This window comes from Strigops habroptila, chromosome 8 (genome assembly GCF_004027225.2).
Source record: "Strigops habroptila isolate Jane chromosome 8, bStrHab1.2.pri, whole genome shotgun sequence".
Taxonomy (NCBI): domain Eukaryota; kingdom Metazoa; phylum Chordata; class Aves; order Psittaciformes; family Psittacidae; genus Strigops; species Strigops habroptila.
This window is the reverse complement of record NC_044284.2, coordinates 57,781,573-57,798,650: the sequence shown is the minus strand read 5'-3', so window position 1 is coordinate 57,798,650 and position 17,078 is coordinate 57,781,573. Positions and strand designations below refer to the sequence as shown.

Below are 17,078 nucleotides of genomic sequence, written 5' to 3'. Positions count from 1 at the left end.
AATACCAGATGTCTACATTCAGATAGGCCAGCCTGTGAACAAACAAGTTTCTGTCTCATAGGAAAGGTCAGGAATCCAGCCCAGAGGAGATACTGTAACTGCAGAGAGCTTTTGCTTCCTAGAGGACTGCTAGTTCTCTATGTCTTGTGCCATTGGAGAGGCGTGTGGGTTCCTCACTTGTCTCACTTTATCAAACTCTTTGGATGTATGAAGGCAGATTTCTTCTTTCTTCGTTAGTTAAACACCTGTAGTAAAGCTCAATGTGTTCCTGCAGGCACAGCTAACATAGCGATTGTTGTCTTACCCTAAACAAGCTCCACTAAGTTGCTGAAGCTCTAAGGTGGCCCTTTGGCCACCTCTCAGACTTGGCAAAGCAGTCTCTAGCCTCTCTGCAGATGATGCAACTAAACCCAGGAGGTTTGAGACAGGATCTCAACAGGCAACAGTATACTTTAAGGTACAAGGCCCAAACTTCCAGGTAGCTACATAAATGGCTCTGAAAATCCATGCTTTTGTTGGAAGAAGTATTGAATGTCCTGGAGGAGAAATCTCAGAGCTGTGACATCTTTTAGTCATCACTAATTGTCATGTTCTCAATGATAGAAGATTTCAGAGGCCTGTAATGTCATCTCTCAGCCTCTTGTAGCAAGGTGCAAGATTTCACCTTTAAACTTCTTTAAGCTGCCACTCGCTCCTAGGAAAGCCATTAATCCTGACACTTCACTCCCAGCCAGAACAGGGTAGGGACCCCGCTGGTTCACTTCTCTGCCATGCCATAAGCATGGGACAGGAGTGATTCTGGTGTCTGGCACATGAATCCTTTATCAAACACTAGATATTTGCCTTACAGGTTGCTGACCACTGAATCCAAGGGCTGCTGCACAACCACATTTGCAAAGGCTAGAGTCTGCCATATTCAATACTTCTGAATAAATTGTCTCACTTGGCTACAAAAAACCTTTCCAGAAAAACTAAAGCCGTACTTACACCATGGAATAGGGCTCTGTACTCTGCTCTGAGATGAGGCTGACCCAGGCTGATGATGGAGTGCACCTCCAGAAAGCAGACAGCTATACTTTTTTAGCGCCAAACTTAAGGTTTGCCCTTCCTAAGGCTTATAAACCTATTATCTCAAGTGTAACAAAGTGAAGCAGAACTGATTCATTCTGGGGAAAGGAAGAAGATGCTTGCAATGGGCTTTTGGTTCTAGGTTTGTCCTGCTTGGAGAGGAGGAAGAGAGAATCCAAACCCAGGGTGTTGTTCTGCCTCATCTTTCACAGTGAGAACAGCATCTGAGTGTCTTTTGGATCACAGCACTGGAGTCAAACACTCTCATCCTTGTTAAGTCCTGGGGCTGCAGCAGCTTTTAGCTCAGGCCTATCTGTAGCAATCACTCCCAGTGTTTGCAAGCAAGGGAACAGAGCTGCTGCTATTCACCACATGCTGTCACAGTCTAAGCCAGGGGCCTCCTGCCTTGTGATTGCTGATTTCAGTTCATTTCTCTGATTTACAGTTTCCTGATTTGCAGGTTGTTAAAATACTTGTAAAAAACACTGGTCTGGAAAATGTTCCTAAATAATTATGTTGATGACTAAAAATCAGCCTGAAAGGGCTTTAATTCATAGCAGCTTATACAATAAGAGAGATTTAGGGAGAGCTTTTATTCTCAACTCATATTTTTAATGTTTCATTCATGTTCATATCCTGTACTACAGACCCCAAAGTGAGTTTATATGGCTAAACTCTAATTCTGCAGTCAGGAACTAGTTCATTCTCTGGAAAAACTTTCTTAAGCAAATAAATTCTTCTATCTGAAGTTTAGTGTTGTGTTTATGTTCTGGAGAGCTTGTGGGGAATTAGAGTCCTTTCCCCTTTGGAAGGAGATTGTGGGAATTGAAGGGTTAGTGTTAGAACAGGGAGTCTAAGCAGCAGTGAGAAACCGAGGTCAAGAGGTGCCCTGTTTACTTGCTGCAAGCAAAGATCACAACTGAGTCTGTGCTATGGAGTTTGTGCAGCACAGCCCGAAACATCCCGGATCTGCAAATGAGCAAGACACATCCTGGACTATTTTGATTGTTACCTTTGGTGCTGAGAGGAGAGAGATCTGTTGTCATTAGCCCAGGCTAATGTTTAAGCCTGCAATAGTGTCATCTGGAGTCTCAAGTTTCTTATTTAACCAGTCCCAGCTGTGTCAAATCCTGCCTGCAACAGAACTAGAAGCTGGAATTAACCATTGAACCTCCCAAAGCATATGACTGATTGACTCTATTGTAAGGTCTGGTTAGGGCCATTTTGACATGACTTCTGCTGGAAAATGTCTTAGTTAAAACACTTCAGAAATGCATCTGTTACTTAATGGCAAGACACCTCAGAATGCCCTGAGTGAGGCCTGGCCAGGATGGAAGATGGGCTTTACCACTGCCCAGGGGAGTAAGTTTAGTCTATTGTGAGCTACTTCTGGCTTTGTACTGACTCTCAGCAGGGGAAAAAGCTTGAGATTCAGTGTTTTTAAAGAATAAGAGAAACATTCTCTGCTCAGCTCTGTTTGCAAGTCTTATTTAAAGGCCTCAGCTTGCAGTAAAAGAAGTCAACACAAATATCTGACTGCATTCAATAAGCAGGGTGGAGCAGTTTCTGCATTAATGTAATGTGGAAGCAGAGGAGTTTTCCTCTGCTGTGTCAGATGCAGGCAGGGTGCAGTTACTGACACATCTCCATGCAGCACTGCAGGCCAAGGCATGGGTGTTTGTATGCTCTCATCAACGGAACCCCACACTGCCCCGGGGTGCCAGAGGCTCAGGTGAGAATTTACACATCTACAGAAAAACAGAACTTCTGGAGGTCTTGGTAATATGGAATTCCTAAAACTCTGGATCTTGCTTAGCAGCCCAACGTATTAACAGAAGCCCTGGTTAGTTAGTGCAGGTGTCTGCTTGCTCTGCCAAGAGGCAGGCATGAGGGAGTGGAGCTGTTTTCAGCTGGAAGCAATTACCTTGATGAGTGAAGTAACCAGAGCTAGAAAAACACTGTCTCCTGGTGCCTTGGAAAGTTAGATATGCCCAACATCTGTATCTGTCAGGACAGATCTGAAAGAGATGACCTACCAGCTGCTCTGATGTGCTAGACTCTTCTTTGAGGAATAGCACATTCTCCTCACCTGGCTGTCAGGAAGCATTTGCGTTGCTTCATTCTTCTGTTCTCATCACACCTCCTTGTGCACAGCAAGGATGTGCGAAGATACTGTACTAGCTTCTTGAAGACTGCTGGGATAAGATGATCTTGTAAAGTGTCTTCAGCAGGAAGGTAATCTGCACGTAATGTACTCCTGAGCTGTGACTGCCCTGGCCCTTCCGAAAGCTGTTTTGAGGCTGCAAATCCATCCTGTGCTCTTGGGAGAGTTTATGGGGTCTACTACTGCACAGTTATCTGCAAATAAAAGCAGGGTTTGGGTTAACTGTAAAAGACTCCACAACCTTTAGGTGTGTTGTATGTGCAGGGCCACGTGCCAGCCCTCCTTGAGGGGAGAACAGTTGAATGATCCAATGCACTACACTAGACCTAAACAGGCTCACAGTTCAGGGGTTATAGACTTCTTATGCTATAAGTGCTCTGGGGCAAGTATAGCAGTAAGTAAGCAGAGTTGCAAGCAATCAGCTTGGAAAATGGCACATTGAAGAAATGTCCTTTAGTACTGTATTAAATTACTGAAGGACAAAAAAGAATTTATCTACTAGAGGAATTGATGAAGCAAAGAAGAAACGACGTCTTGATCTAAAGCTTTCATCCAGTTTTGGCATGTAAAACAGCAGAATGGTGGAAGGTGATCTAATTCCATGAAGGACGAAAATAGGATGTTTTAAGAATTGCCACATTATGGCTACAAAGGTTATGATGGGCAGAACAGAACAGAGCAACAGCTTACAAGTAACCCAAGGTGAATTTGGACAGTAGATGTGCATGTTTCTGAGGAACAGACATGTAACGTGATGCTGTAGTACTCACAGTGCCAAATAAGCTGATGTGCTTGAACACTGAGATCAGCAAGTTCTACCCCCTAATTTAGCAATTTCCACAGCTGCAAGCAGTTTCATTTTTAGTTATCTCCTTGTGTGCAAGTGCAAATATGGAACTAGTCAGTTTTAGGACAAAGGTGTGGATCTTACCACTGAAGTAGAGAAGTCTGCTCTGCTCTACCTGAACTTTTGCCACTTATATCCCTTAAGGAACTACCAAGGATGCAGCACAGACTGAGGTTGAGAGCTTTTAAAAGCCATTTCCACTTTATTAACATGTGTGAATATTGGATTTTATTATTTCCTCTCATTTTATGACTATTGCAGATTATTCAAAAGCAAACTGAAAAACTCATTTATTGCCTGGGTTTGTTTTGGTTTTGAAACCTGTAACATTTTAAAGCATCATGAGGAGTTCTGGATCACACTCAAACCGAGGAGAATGATTAATGAATTATAAGAATTTTTGTCTGCAAGTCTGAACACCACCATAAATGGAGGGGTAGGAATCCATGTGGAGCTGTAAGGTCAGGCATGGTTCTGAGAACCCAGTGAAATTGTGCTGGAACTACTGACACACACCTCAAAGGCCTGCTAGCTTTGCTAAGGCTTCCTGCCATCTCCGGATGACCAACTAGACTGATGATCTCCTGATAACAGGTTTTCTTGGTACACTTGCACATCTTCCTGATACTTTGGGTCTTACTAGAAAACAGATGTTCTTGGAGTACTTGATAATCTCACTCTGAACACTGACAGGAACCAGAAACTGGAGAACACAGAAATAAGAAACACTTTTTTTTCCCTATTATTATTATTGCACCTGATCATTCTTGAGCCTTGATACTCGGGACTAAGATTTGGGCAAGGACCCAGATTGGCTCTTCCCCATGAAATCCATTCTTCTCATGTCCCTACACACACATTAAGGTGAGCATTATTAAGGTGAGCATCAAGTCTAGGGTTTCAGTCTTAAATCTCAACTCCCTTGCTTGGGTTTCTGAGCCAAACATTTGCTAGGGGAGAGACATGCACAGCAGATGAGTTGCCTTCTTCCAGGATACCTGTTTCTAGTGAATGTGTGGTGAAAGTAGAGGTTATACTGAGCGGGTCTAGATGCTTTGTCCAAGACACCAGCTAACTAAGCAGCAATGCAGCCCCAACTTCACCAAGTACATGGTGTTTGTTTAGTACTCTTGACCTGAATTTGTTGCCCATGCCACCTGCATTTCAGCCAGCCATTTCTTCAGGTCACAGACTAAGTGTAGTTATGTCTTTTGCAGGAGTTGCTTCAAAGGATGCCTGAAATGGGAGAGGAACATTGAAGGCAGCTCAGGAAAGGTCTGTACTGAAATGATGCACTGCAGGCTGTAAGTCTAGGCTCTATCTATAGACACCTAAACACATATTTTTTCCTGTCATGCCTCCTGTTTCCAAACAAACCTCTTCAGTTTTTCCACTCAGAGACAACTGCATTTGACTGCTTACAGGATGCTTTACAACTTAAAATGCATCTTTTGTGTGGTAAAGGTTTTGCAGTATAGCAGGCTGCTGTGTCTGGTTTTAATTGCTTCAAGGATCATCTTATCAATAAAAAAAAGGTTTAATCATCATAACTTAAGATAATTGTCACTTTAGTAACTGGGAACCTCTCATTCCGTTGAGCAGATGGCACCTGATAAGGTCAGTACATATTGTTAAAATAGGCTATTGTCAGCTGTATGTGTATTAGGTATAACCATAATGCTTCTGGACCTTTGGGCTCCCTGAAAGAACTGTGAATCCTCAGGTACTCTTGTATCTTGGCTACTGACCAGTTTAATATGAACTGAATATGAGCTCCTAGGCTGGCCACCAACAATAGAGGTTGAACTTGGGGCCTCTGGAAAGGAAAGCAACGAGCCCTGATGCTCTGAGGTGAGAAATAAACAGCCAAGATGCATGGCAGCAGGGTTGGAATTCGACAATCTTTAAGGTCCCTTCCAACCCAAACTATTCTGTGATTCCATGATTCTCCTGCCCTGCTGAAAACAGTGCCTCACAGATTGGATGCAGGTTACACTTTCTGCTGCTTCTGGGGTGGTTGGGTTGGAGTTTCTCACTTTCTCACCTACCACATTTAGGCCAGTGCTGCTGCTGGGGGTGGTGGGGTGAGAAACCATCCCAGGAACCTGATTCACACGAGAAACATCCTGTTTTGCCAGCAGACAACACAACTGCTTGTATTGGCATACCTGAAGGGCAGCCTGTGCTGCTGCCATGGACAGTGTTCTTCGCGTGGGGGCCTTGGATTTGTCAGTTAGGGGGTGGCAGTAAAATCCTGAAGTCAAATCCTGAAGTCAGGCTGCTCCTGCAATGCGAAGTCTGCACAAACCGTAGCAGTGCTGTGTGCCAAACGTTCTGTAGGAATAAAAGGCAAAATAAGTGACTTAAGTGATGCTACTGGCTTGCTTCAAATTATTCCAAATTAAGTCATTTTTGAACTTAAAACCTTTGGTTTAAAATAAACCAGAGAGTCATCAGGGAAGAAAAACCTGAGTGCCATGAAAACTGAGCTGTGAGTTCATGGAGATGATTCATTTTCCCCTTTCCTTTCCATCCGTTCAGGGACCAGCCAAATCCATCTCTTACCTGGCCTTTCTTTACCCTGAAACTCCGAGTAACGGGAGGAACAGAATTGTTGATGTGACAGGATGTTTGTAGAAGGTTCTGCCATGGGTGTCCTGTGAATTGTTCCTGACATTGCTCAGCTGGTATGTTGTTTCTTTGGGTACAGACAGGTATATTGTACTGACACAGAACCTGGGCCTAAACGATACGTCTGGATGGTATTAACAGGAGGTTTGGACAAAATCATGTCTCTCCGTTTCTTCTAAGCCAGGGACGGCGAGATCTCTCATATGCACACCCCCCACATACACATAACTCCTCCAGAGTATTACACGAACATCTGAAAGCCCTGTGCTTCCAATTTTGATTGTTGATGCTCACTTTCACCACGTTTAAATTTGCTCCAAACTGTCTACTCCTAAGAACGTCACTCTTCACGATGTGTATATGGATATTAATCTTCCCAAATGGAATTTAAATGGCAGGGTGGACCCTTCAAGCTAATATAAGGGAGGTGATGCCCCGTCTGGTTTTAATTAGAGCTAGCTTTCTTAATGAGGTAATGTTCTGTTGTGCTGGGTTATCTCCTAGAAGACAGGGCAGCAGGCGAGCTGTTGGGGAGGGACACTTGAACAACATCACAGGCAGGCTGTTTAATGTTAGCACTATCATTCATCACCCGGGCTCTTTGGAGAGCCTGACAGCTGGAGCACGTCCTGGGGGGACTCCATCAGCCTCTGGCGTGCTGCTTAATGCAATTTAGCCAGATGTATCAAAGAGGCAGGCGAGACCCTGCTATTTGGACAGCATTTATAGCATCCTGGGCAAATAGTCAGGAAATGTTCAATAATGTGCCTTGCACAAGTGTGTGGCAAGAAGCAGATTCTTAGGATGATGGGTTGCCAAGAAGAATCCTGGCAGTGCCTCATTCCAGCTTTGAGTCACATGCTGGTTTTGTCGTTATTGTTTGAGGGCTTATTTTTTTGTCTCGGTTTGAGGTTTCCAAAGACCAGATTTAAGGTGGCTTGAATACACTCATCTGCTTCCTGATCTAGTGGATGAATGTGCACAGCAGAATCCCTGGTCTGCTCATGCAGAGCATGGATCCAGGCACGGGGCCTGCTGGCTGCTCCATCACCTTCCCAGCACACAGAGCAGTACAGACCTGACTGCTGCTGCAGCCCCAAATGCTCTGCTCTTGATGCAAAAGGGATCTGTGGTGGCTGGGCAATCGGAAAGCAAACATCACTTCAGACAGGGAATTTACTGGGAATTCCAGCTACATCCTTAGGCTACATAATAGGATCTAGCCTGGTACACTGACAGCTCTGTTATGGAATTCAAGAGGGGCTCTGAAGAGTATAGTTCAAGTGTACCTAACTGTTTGACACTTAAATAATATTAATTCCCAAGTTTTGCAATCTAGACCTTTTCCTGACAACTTGAGGGTACCACAGACCTGGCTCTGGTTTGCCTCTTGGGGTACCAGCTGTGTGAAATCTCTCCATCAGTTACACAGCAGGAGGATTGCTCACTCTGAAAAGCAGAGCCTGCAACAGAGAAGGCAGATACCCTGGGGAAAACAGGGTTCTGCTCTTTCTACTCTGTGTCCTGCTGCTCAGACTGGTTGCCACAAGCTGCCACAGAAACCCTAGCCATGAGCCATGTGGAAGCAGATGTGTTTTGTGGCACTGGTGTTTTGCTATTGAACTCTAAAACTTCTCTGCCAGTAATAGGAGAAAAGCACAGGGTTAAAGCACTGCCCTGTGGGCTGCTGGCAAATGGACGTGTAGCCTCTAGAGCGGGAAAAGCTTCAACGGGCCTGGAAAGGGAATAGCTGTGATGTGTATTTTCAGCCTAAAGACCAAAACAGGCTGTGTGAGGGACAGACACCCAACCCAGGCACCTCCCCATGTCCCGGGGTGCCAACTTCACCTGTGAATTCAGCTTTGGCTCAGGGCTGGTGCATGAGGATGGAAAATCCATCTGGGCCTTGCAGCCTTGCAAAGCTCTTTGATGATGTTTCCAGCAACAGCAATGTAGCATGTGCGGGGCCTTGCATCCTGTTGCTAATAAGTCTGCTTTTACACCACTCTGCTACACTTATTAACTTTCATTTACATATTTTTCCAGTAATCTTTTTAACATGTGACTAGGTGACCATAAATCCTATACAGAGCAAGCAGTGCAGGGTACGTTGGAAGAACAAGTGCTTGGGGCTCAGTTTAACCCTTCAGTTACCATTAGAAAGACCAGGTCCTGAGCAGGTTTGTCCTGCTGTTAGCCCAACAGAGACAGGTTGGCAAGGAAGGGTAAATGAATCATAGAACCACAGACTGGTTTGGGCTGGAAGGGACCTTAAAGCTCATCCAGTTCCAACCCGCTGCCACAGGCAGGGACACCTTCCACTAGAGCAGGTTGCTCCAAGCCCCTGTGTCCAACCTGGCCTTGAGCACTGCCAGGGATGGGGCAGCCACATGCTTTGAAGGGAACAGATTTTCTTCTCATGGTAGCCCAAAACAAATACAAATTTTGGTGCTGCTGCCAAGTCCCAGAATGCAAATTCATGCAGATTGGGGCATTTTAAATGTTTTGCTAACAAGTATATGCCATGGTTCTGCATTGATATTATGAAACCCCATCTGTGGATTTAGCGACCAGGTTCACTAAACCAAAAGGCTTTCCCTGTTTCAGGATATATGATGAAGCAAAGGAAATCTGGTATGGCTTGTGAAGGCAGGAATGAATGGGGACAGCTAGTTAATGGATGTGAAACAGCATCTCCTGCTGCACACAAGTGCTCAGCAATATCCAGAGCCATGTATTCCTATGACAAAATAGAGGCTTACTGGGGGCCGTGGGGTGGGAGGGTAGTGACACTGAACGTCTTGGTTTGAGTTCTCCCCCTGCTACCATTGGGTTTCAAACTTCTCACTGAGAGAAACTAGAAAGACTGCCCAATGTTGGTTTTATATATATATATATACACACACATAGTTGCTTCCAATTACCCAGGAATAGCTGTTTCCTCTATTGAGCCAGCTGTGTAGATGGCTGAACAATCTGTCTGTTCAAACAGATCTCAGTCAACTTTCTCTAGCTGATTTGGCATGAATTTTTCTCTCTACAACTGGATCTCCTCCAGTAACAACTTAGACATCCTTTTGACTTTAGGTCATGGCTGTATGACACTGAAGAAAGCCTTCCATTTGTCTCTCTTCAAGTAATGATGGCAAAACCAAAGGACTGTCATGCCTCTAGTTTGAAAAGGGACAGTTTAATTGTTTGTGTCACACATCCACGTGTCAGCTGGTTTTACCCCACAAATCAGGATGGATTATCTCAAGAACAGGGTTTTGGACTGGCATTCAAGGGTTCAAATCCTGACACATGTCCTGGATAATCACCTATTTTTGCATTTGATTGTATGAAAGTAACTTCTCACCTCAATAGATTGCTGTAGGGACAATATCCTGTGATGACTGGAGGGCTCAGAGTAGGGATGAGTATTAGGGGAAAGAAACCTCAGTCCCAGGCAACCAAGCATGATAAGAAACAAGATCTTCCAGCAGCAGCAGGGGTGAGCAGAATAGAGCTGCCATCAGGAAGCTGAAGTCCACTCCACTTTTCCCAGTGGAAACCAGACTGTGGCCACAAGGACTAGGAAAACCTCTCGGCAGGTTGCAGCATATGCATTTTACATGTGTAAATGTATCCTGCTCTCAACTAAAACTTCAGCTTGGAATGACAACCATTTGCAAATGTTTCACATGCCCCAACTGAGAGGCTAGAAGAAAATGTGGCCTTGATTAGCCACTGTTAATCAATTTCTCTCTCAATTAAATCTGCTTGTTCCAAATACAGTGTGAGACCACTCAGTTTGCAATGTACCAAACCTTATGTTGCTGCTCTGCGTGAGGAAACCAGACCCCAGGCTCCAAGGCTGTCATCCTAAGGACTTTCACAGCAGTAAAATGCTATTTTCACAAGATCAGCACCTTACTTTTCTGCAGTCATTTCCGTGATGACTTAGGGCAGATGACTTAGGACAGCCTGTTGGGACTGAGTTTGATAAGGGCCCCTGATCTTAGTAATGCAGCTTAAGCTCCAAAAGCTGGATTTCAGCACTACCTAATCGCATTGGGCTCCTCTGCCTTTGCCAGTCCATTACGCTTCCAAGATTTTGGTGGCATAATGACATCTTCAGACCTATTCTTTACTGTATTTCCAAACTCCCCAATAGTCTCAGAGCCTCTAATACTATTTTAATTGCCAGTTCACTGCTTGAGGGGCACCTTCCTTCATAACTTCTGCTTTGCTTGTGCTGATGAGATCTCTTGCAGATGCAGTTCATCAGAAAGATCACAATCACTCTAGAAACACCTGCATTGTCTGGCTTCTATTACTAGGAATTCCTACTGCTGACAAGCTTTGGGAAGAGAGGATGGGGAAAAACCCAAGATCCCTTTGCACAGCTGGAATATAAATGAGAAATTTTCTTCCCATTTATTTTACTTCTGTAAATGATTTAGCTGCTATTGATCAAGATTACCACCAAATAAAAATCAGAATACACTAGCTTGTGGTGGTTGGTGTAATACACTCATAAAACAAATCTATGCCTCCACCACTGGAACAGGCCATGCTTTTTACTATGATATGGACAGAACTGGAAGTAGTGTTCATTGCCAGGGCTCAGCATTCAAGAGCTGCAAGGATCCTGTATTTGGACTCCATACTGCATATGGAAGATAAAATAATGTAGTTGTTCCAATGGCCTGCATGCTCTTCCCCCTTATGGTTTAAGGACAATCCCATCCCTGGCAGTGTTCAAGGCCAGGTTGGACACAGGGGCTTGAAGCAACCTGCTCTGGTGGAAGGTGTCCCTGATCATGGCAGGGGGTTGGAACTGGGTGAGCTTTAAGGTCCCTTCCAACCCAAACCAGCCTGTGAGTTTATGACTGTAAAAGACTGAGCCCATTAGATGTAAGGACTAGGTACCATAGAAAGCAGAGAACTCTGAAGTATGAAGGGAGCAGAACAAAGATTTATAATTAACTGAAGGGTAAAAAGATTTTCTTAAGCCTGAGGCAAGTACTTTGAGTCATATTCCTACTACTACAAACCTCTGCTCTCTGTTTGGTTAAGTGCTGTCACGTTGTGTCCAAGAAACACTGTTTTCAACAAAGCCCAACAGTGGTAAAGGTGACACACTGTTTCAAGACCCCAAGGTTCAGATAACAAGAGATCTTGGGAGCCTGAAAACTGGCAAAACAAGAAATAAAGTTACCTCCCTTACAGGAAACTGAAGGACATGCTCATCCTTTTTTCATGTTCACAGTTTTTGTTACTTTTAAGAAGCTGGCAAGTGCTGCTTCTGCTGTGATCTACTAGCACAGGAAAAACATGGAAAGTCTCACGGTGTCCAGGTCCGAGTCCTCGGTCCACACAGAGCCAGTATGAAATGCTTCCAATCCACAACATCCTGTCTTTCTCTCACTGGATAACGACTCAAACCCAATACATGCTCAAAGAAATGATATAGTGGGGGATAGTCTGTCCCACTGCTTCCGCAGGAATTACAGGAAAGAATCTCTGAATACAAAAGCAGAGAATGTGGCTCCTTAACTGACTCCTAATAATGTTTTCTTCTACCTTCTCTAGGTTCTTAGCTTACCTATCTTCTCACAGCTTACCCACCACTCACAGGCCTAGGAGCCATCAGAGACTGGGCTAAATGAAGGTATTTATCATGCATATCCATGTAACTTCCACTCATGTAAGTAACCTGGAATTGGCATTAGACAACTAAGAAAATGAATGGCCTTATCAGAGAAGATGGTCCATTAACAGGAAGATAACACTTTGTGTTTTGAGTGGAAGAAACACTCAGGGCCAGATCCAGCTAACCTCTTAGACACCTACAGTGCAAGCTGAAGGGATTTCAGGTTTCAGAATCAAAGAAGATAAGACACAAACCCCATATGTAAGTAGACAGTTCCTGAATTTTGCATTAAACGGCCACCCAGTGAAATACATACAGAGTTTTAAGAACTAGGAAAACAAGGGCATATATTCTGTTGCTGAAGTAGTGCTCCCTCTGGCCCCAGCAGCTTCAATGGGAAATGCTGGTGAATCCACTTCCCTCGCTGCAAGTTATCTTCCAGTATGGAATGGAAAGAGGTGGATCGGAAGCCCTCTGGGCTAAAGAAGGTTTAAAGTGTCCCTCTTCCACTTCACCAAGCGTCATAACTGGAGGTCTGTTATCAAGAATGCTGTCACCGCTGTGACCACACCTGGCTGGCTGGAAACAGAAACATATTTCCCTTGGCAGCCTCTCACAGCCCTCTCAGCAATATATCTGATGTCAGCATTGGGTTTGGGTGCCCAACTCCACTCACTGCACAGCTCAGTACCTAACACACCTCAGGAACGGTGACAGTGTTGCTCACTGCATTGGTAAGTGTTCAGTTACCACCAATAACCGCTCATCCACTCACAACCAAGCTCCATTTCTCCTTCCCAGAGCGCTGTCATAGCTGTATTACTACAGAGTGTCTAAACACGGGCTGCGGGAACAGAAGGACTTTGCCTAGTAGGAGATAGGAGGTCACTGAGGTAACAGTCATTGCTGACTTCAGTGTACTTAAGTCAAACTTAGCCTGTGGTTAAATATACAAGTCCTTTGCCCTTTAAGGCTTAAAATAAATTTGTCTTAAACTACTGCATTGGCTTACATTACAAGATAAATGATGAAAAATAGGTTGGCCTCAAAGCATAGTTGTGCTGCTCTGGGCATGAACCATTTCACTTGGCCTCTGTTTTCCAGACCACCTATTTCCCTCACCAGGAGGATGAAGAGAAAATAATCATGGGGGGCTTGAGCCTATTTAGACAACTGGCCAGCTCCTTGCAAAGGGCTCCTTCTCAGTTAGAAGAGAGAAGATCCACCACAGAGGCAAAACAAAGCCTGCTGAAGGCTGAACGTGGCAATGATGCAATGGTATGATGTTACTGGACACAAAGGACTGGGTTCACTGGTTTAACCAGGGGCACAGCATGTGGTCAGGATCTACACTGTTCATTCGCCTATCTCATCCTCTTCTCTTTCTCTCGCTCTCACCTCGTCTTCTTTCTCATCTTTACTACATTTATATAAGTGTAATTTATGTAATTGAATTTCTTCCCTGTGAGGGTGCTGAGGTGCTGGCACAGGGTGCCCAGAGAAGCTGTGGCTGCCCCATCCCTGGCAGTGTTCAAGGCCAGGTTGGACACAGGGGCTTGGAGCAACCTGCTCTAGTGGAAGGTGTCCCTGCCCATGGCAGGGGCTTGGAACTGGATGAGCTTTAGGACCCCTTCCAGCCCAAGCCATTCCAGGAATCTATGAAGTGCTGAACATGCACACAGAATTGCCTACTACAACTCCCAGCACACCAACCAGTGATAATCCCAGTGCCCTTTATGAGGTCTGTAAACAATTATAGTTGAAATCAATACGAATCCATCAATATAAGCTCTTGCACTTTACAACCAAGCAACAGTGACATGCACACCCTGAATCTTGTCTAATAGCATGATCTTGCTGACTCAAAAGGGGAACTGTATTAAAATAGAGTGCTGCTACAGTGTGTTGTATGTAAACTCTAACAAGAGGGAACTAGTAAACTACAAAGACAGCTCTGTAAAGGCATTATTGCACTGTTATTGAACAGTGCCTTTCAACAGCAAGTCCATCACCAGCTCCCTTACACATGCTGAGCTGCAGAAACACAATGTTCCTAATTCCTATGCCCAAACATGGCCCAGTTTTATGAGAGCTCTGCAGAGGTGACCCACTCTTCTTGATCTCATCAGCAAACGTTCACTGCTGATGCCCCTGTTGGTCAATACAGGCAACTCTGAACAGGGACGGACTGCGCCTCACTTCCATATAGCATGTACCCTACTTTGGGCTTGTGCCTAGGCTTGAACTGTGAAAAAAGGAAAATTAGCAAAGAATTTATGATCTCATGAACCTTGCAAGCAGAGGCCCTTGAGCATCCTGTGAATGACAGCAGCACTCTTAAGCCTGGATCCCAGCCTGCGTTTTCAATCCAAGAGGACGGAGCGATGTTTGGAATTACATAGCGAGGAATCTAAACTAAACCAGGTGTCTTCCCCCTTTTGCCAAAAAGAGAGTTTGACACATACTAGCTTATAAATAGATGGTTCTGCCAGATCAAACAATGATATATTACACTGACCACTCAAACAGCCCAACAATGAAGCAATTTTCCTGAGGATGCGATCCTTTTTTTTCCTTACTTTTTAAAATTGGAAATAATAAACAGATTGGTTTGCATTATCCTGAAAAATGTGCTAAAGGGGAAGGTCTGGGAAGAAAAATCTGACAAGTCAGAGGTCAGAAAAGTTTCAGTTCAAGCTTGTTCGTATTATAGTGAAGTAAATTATTGCTGAAAACTTCTTTCAAAGAGTTCCTTTTTGATTGGGTCTCGGGTTTAAGATGAGCAAACACTTTAAATGCGAGCTCTTTCCATTGTTTGGGAGCACTAAACAGCGGGCTGAAGAGAAAAGCAGAGACCACAGGTCATTCCCACTGGTATAGAAGAAATGCTATACAGTGTTTTCTTCCAACCACAGAATACCCTTTAGCTGACTACGACTGCATATATCATCTGTCCGTGCACAGGCACCTCAACAGGGAGTTCTCAGCGTCATACAAGGGTTTTCTTTCTTGTGCAGGTACATCCCAGCTGGCATTTGGGAAAATCAGGCTGGCCAATGCAATGCTGACATGACTGACTACAGCACAACCTGACAGCAGTGAGATACTCTGGGAGCATAAGCATTTTCTGGGATTTAACTAACTCCCTTTCCTGGAAGTATTATTTGCCATTTCATTCTCATTTTGTGCTTTCAAAACTAAGACCGTTTCGATCATGATGAGCAGTGCCTCAGGACAAAGAAGATTTTGAGTGGAGAGGTGATGTAGATCAGTGTAGCTGCATCTAAGCACAGGTCCAAAGGGTGCCTTGCATCTATGTGTCTGCAGCACAACTACTCAGTGCAAATCATTCATCAAGAAATCTCTTTTTCCCAACAGGCTCTGGAAAGATGCCTGAACGTGGTGATAAGGAGGTGATAAGGGAACCAGCCATGCTCAAATACCTTCCAGTTTATCTAAATCTCCTCCCCACATGAAATGGCTTTGGGACCCTTCCAGTCATGTCTTTCCCTTCTGACAGTCTTCCAGCTCCCCAGGAGGGCTTTCTGGCCCTCCTCAGGATCCTCCTCTGTCTCCTCCTCTTCCAAGGACAGCTCTTCTCGTCCCATCCTGCATCTGCTGGGAGGGTCCTGGTGGAGGCTGCCAGTGGAGGTGCGTGGCTCAGCCTGTCAGTGGGACACGCTGCTGTCAGCTGCACCTCTGACTCGCTCCCAGACCCGCTAGATCCTTTCAGACAAGATGTATCCAACACAGCAGCCTCAGCTCTCCCCCAGTGGCCGTTTCGAGCAGAGAGGCCTGTGCTCTAACACACAGCACACACTTTTCCAGGCTCCACCGCAGCATCAGGCTTAATGAAACACTTAATTCTCAGACCTCAAACCTCGGGATTTTCAAGCGAGACAAATGGATGTCCTGCGTCGAGGCCTGGCTGTGTAATCCTTCCTCTGTTGGACACTTGCTCCTGGGGACAGGTAGAACTAACAGGCTGAGAAACAAAGAGGCTACATGAAGCATGCCTACTGATAGGAATGGGGCCATGCTGGTAACTTGTTCTGCCAGTGTAAGGAAAGCCTGGTTACAGGATGCAAATAGCTGCTTGGCATCTGAGAAGCAAGGAACTAAGTCAGAGGCTGGAGCCCTAAGCATTAGTCCAAGAGTTAAGAATAGGAAATACTGAAATCATTGCATTCATTGCAATTGGGATGGAGTGTGCCCTCAGCAAGTTTGCCAACGACACCAAGCTGTGTGGTTCGGTTGATACACTGGAGGGAAGGGATGCCATCCAGAGGGACCTTGACACGCTTGTGAGGTGGGCCGATGCCAACCTTATGAAGTTTAACCAAGCCAAGTGTAAGGTCCTACACCTGGGTCAGGGCAATCCCAGGCACTGCTACAGGTTGGGCGGAGAAGAGATTCAGAGCAGCCCTGCGGAGAAGGACTTGGGGGTGTTGGTTGACGAGAAGGTTAACGTGAGCTGGCAGTGTGCGCTTGCAGCCCAGAAAGCCAACCGTATCCTGGGCTGCATCAAAAGAAGCGTGGCCAGCAGGTCGAAGGAGGTGATCCTGCCCCTCTACTCTGCTCTCGTGAGACCCCACTTGGAGTACTGCGTACAGTTCTGGTGTCCTCAACATAAAAAGGACATGGAGCTGTTGGAGCGAGTCCAGAGGAGGCCACAAGGATGATGTGGGGGCTGGAGCACCTCCCGTATGAAGACAGGCTGAGAGAGTTGG

The 17,078-nt window shown here is 45.1% G+C and overlaps 1 long non-coding RNA gene across 2 annotated transcripts in view; it reads right to left on the bottom strand.

The window, feature by feature from the left end:
• LOC115611318 overlaps nt 1-17,078 on the bottom strand; it is a 215,119-nt gene that overhangs the window by 167,898 nt on the left and 30,143 nt on the right. For both annotated transcript variants that reach the window (XR_003992537.1, XR_003992538.1), the window contains exon 3: nt 6,248-6,413. This is a non-coding gene — a long non-coding RNA (uncharacterized LOC115611318). The remainder of the gene's footprint in view (nt 1-6,247; nt 6,414-17,078) is intronic.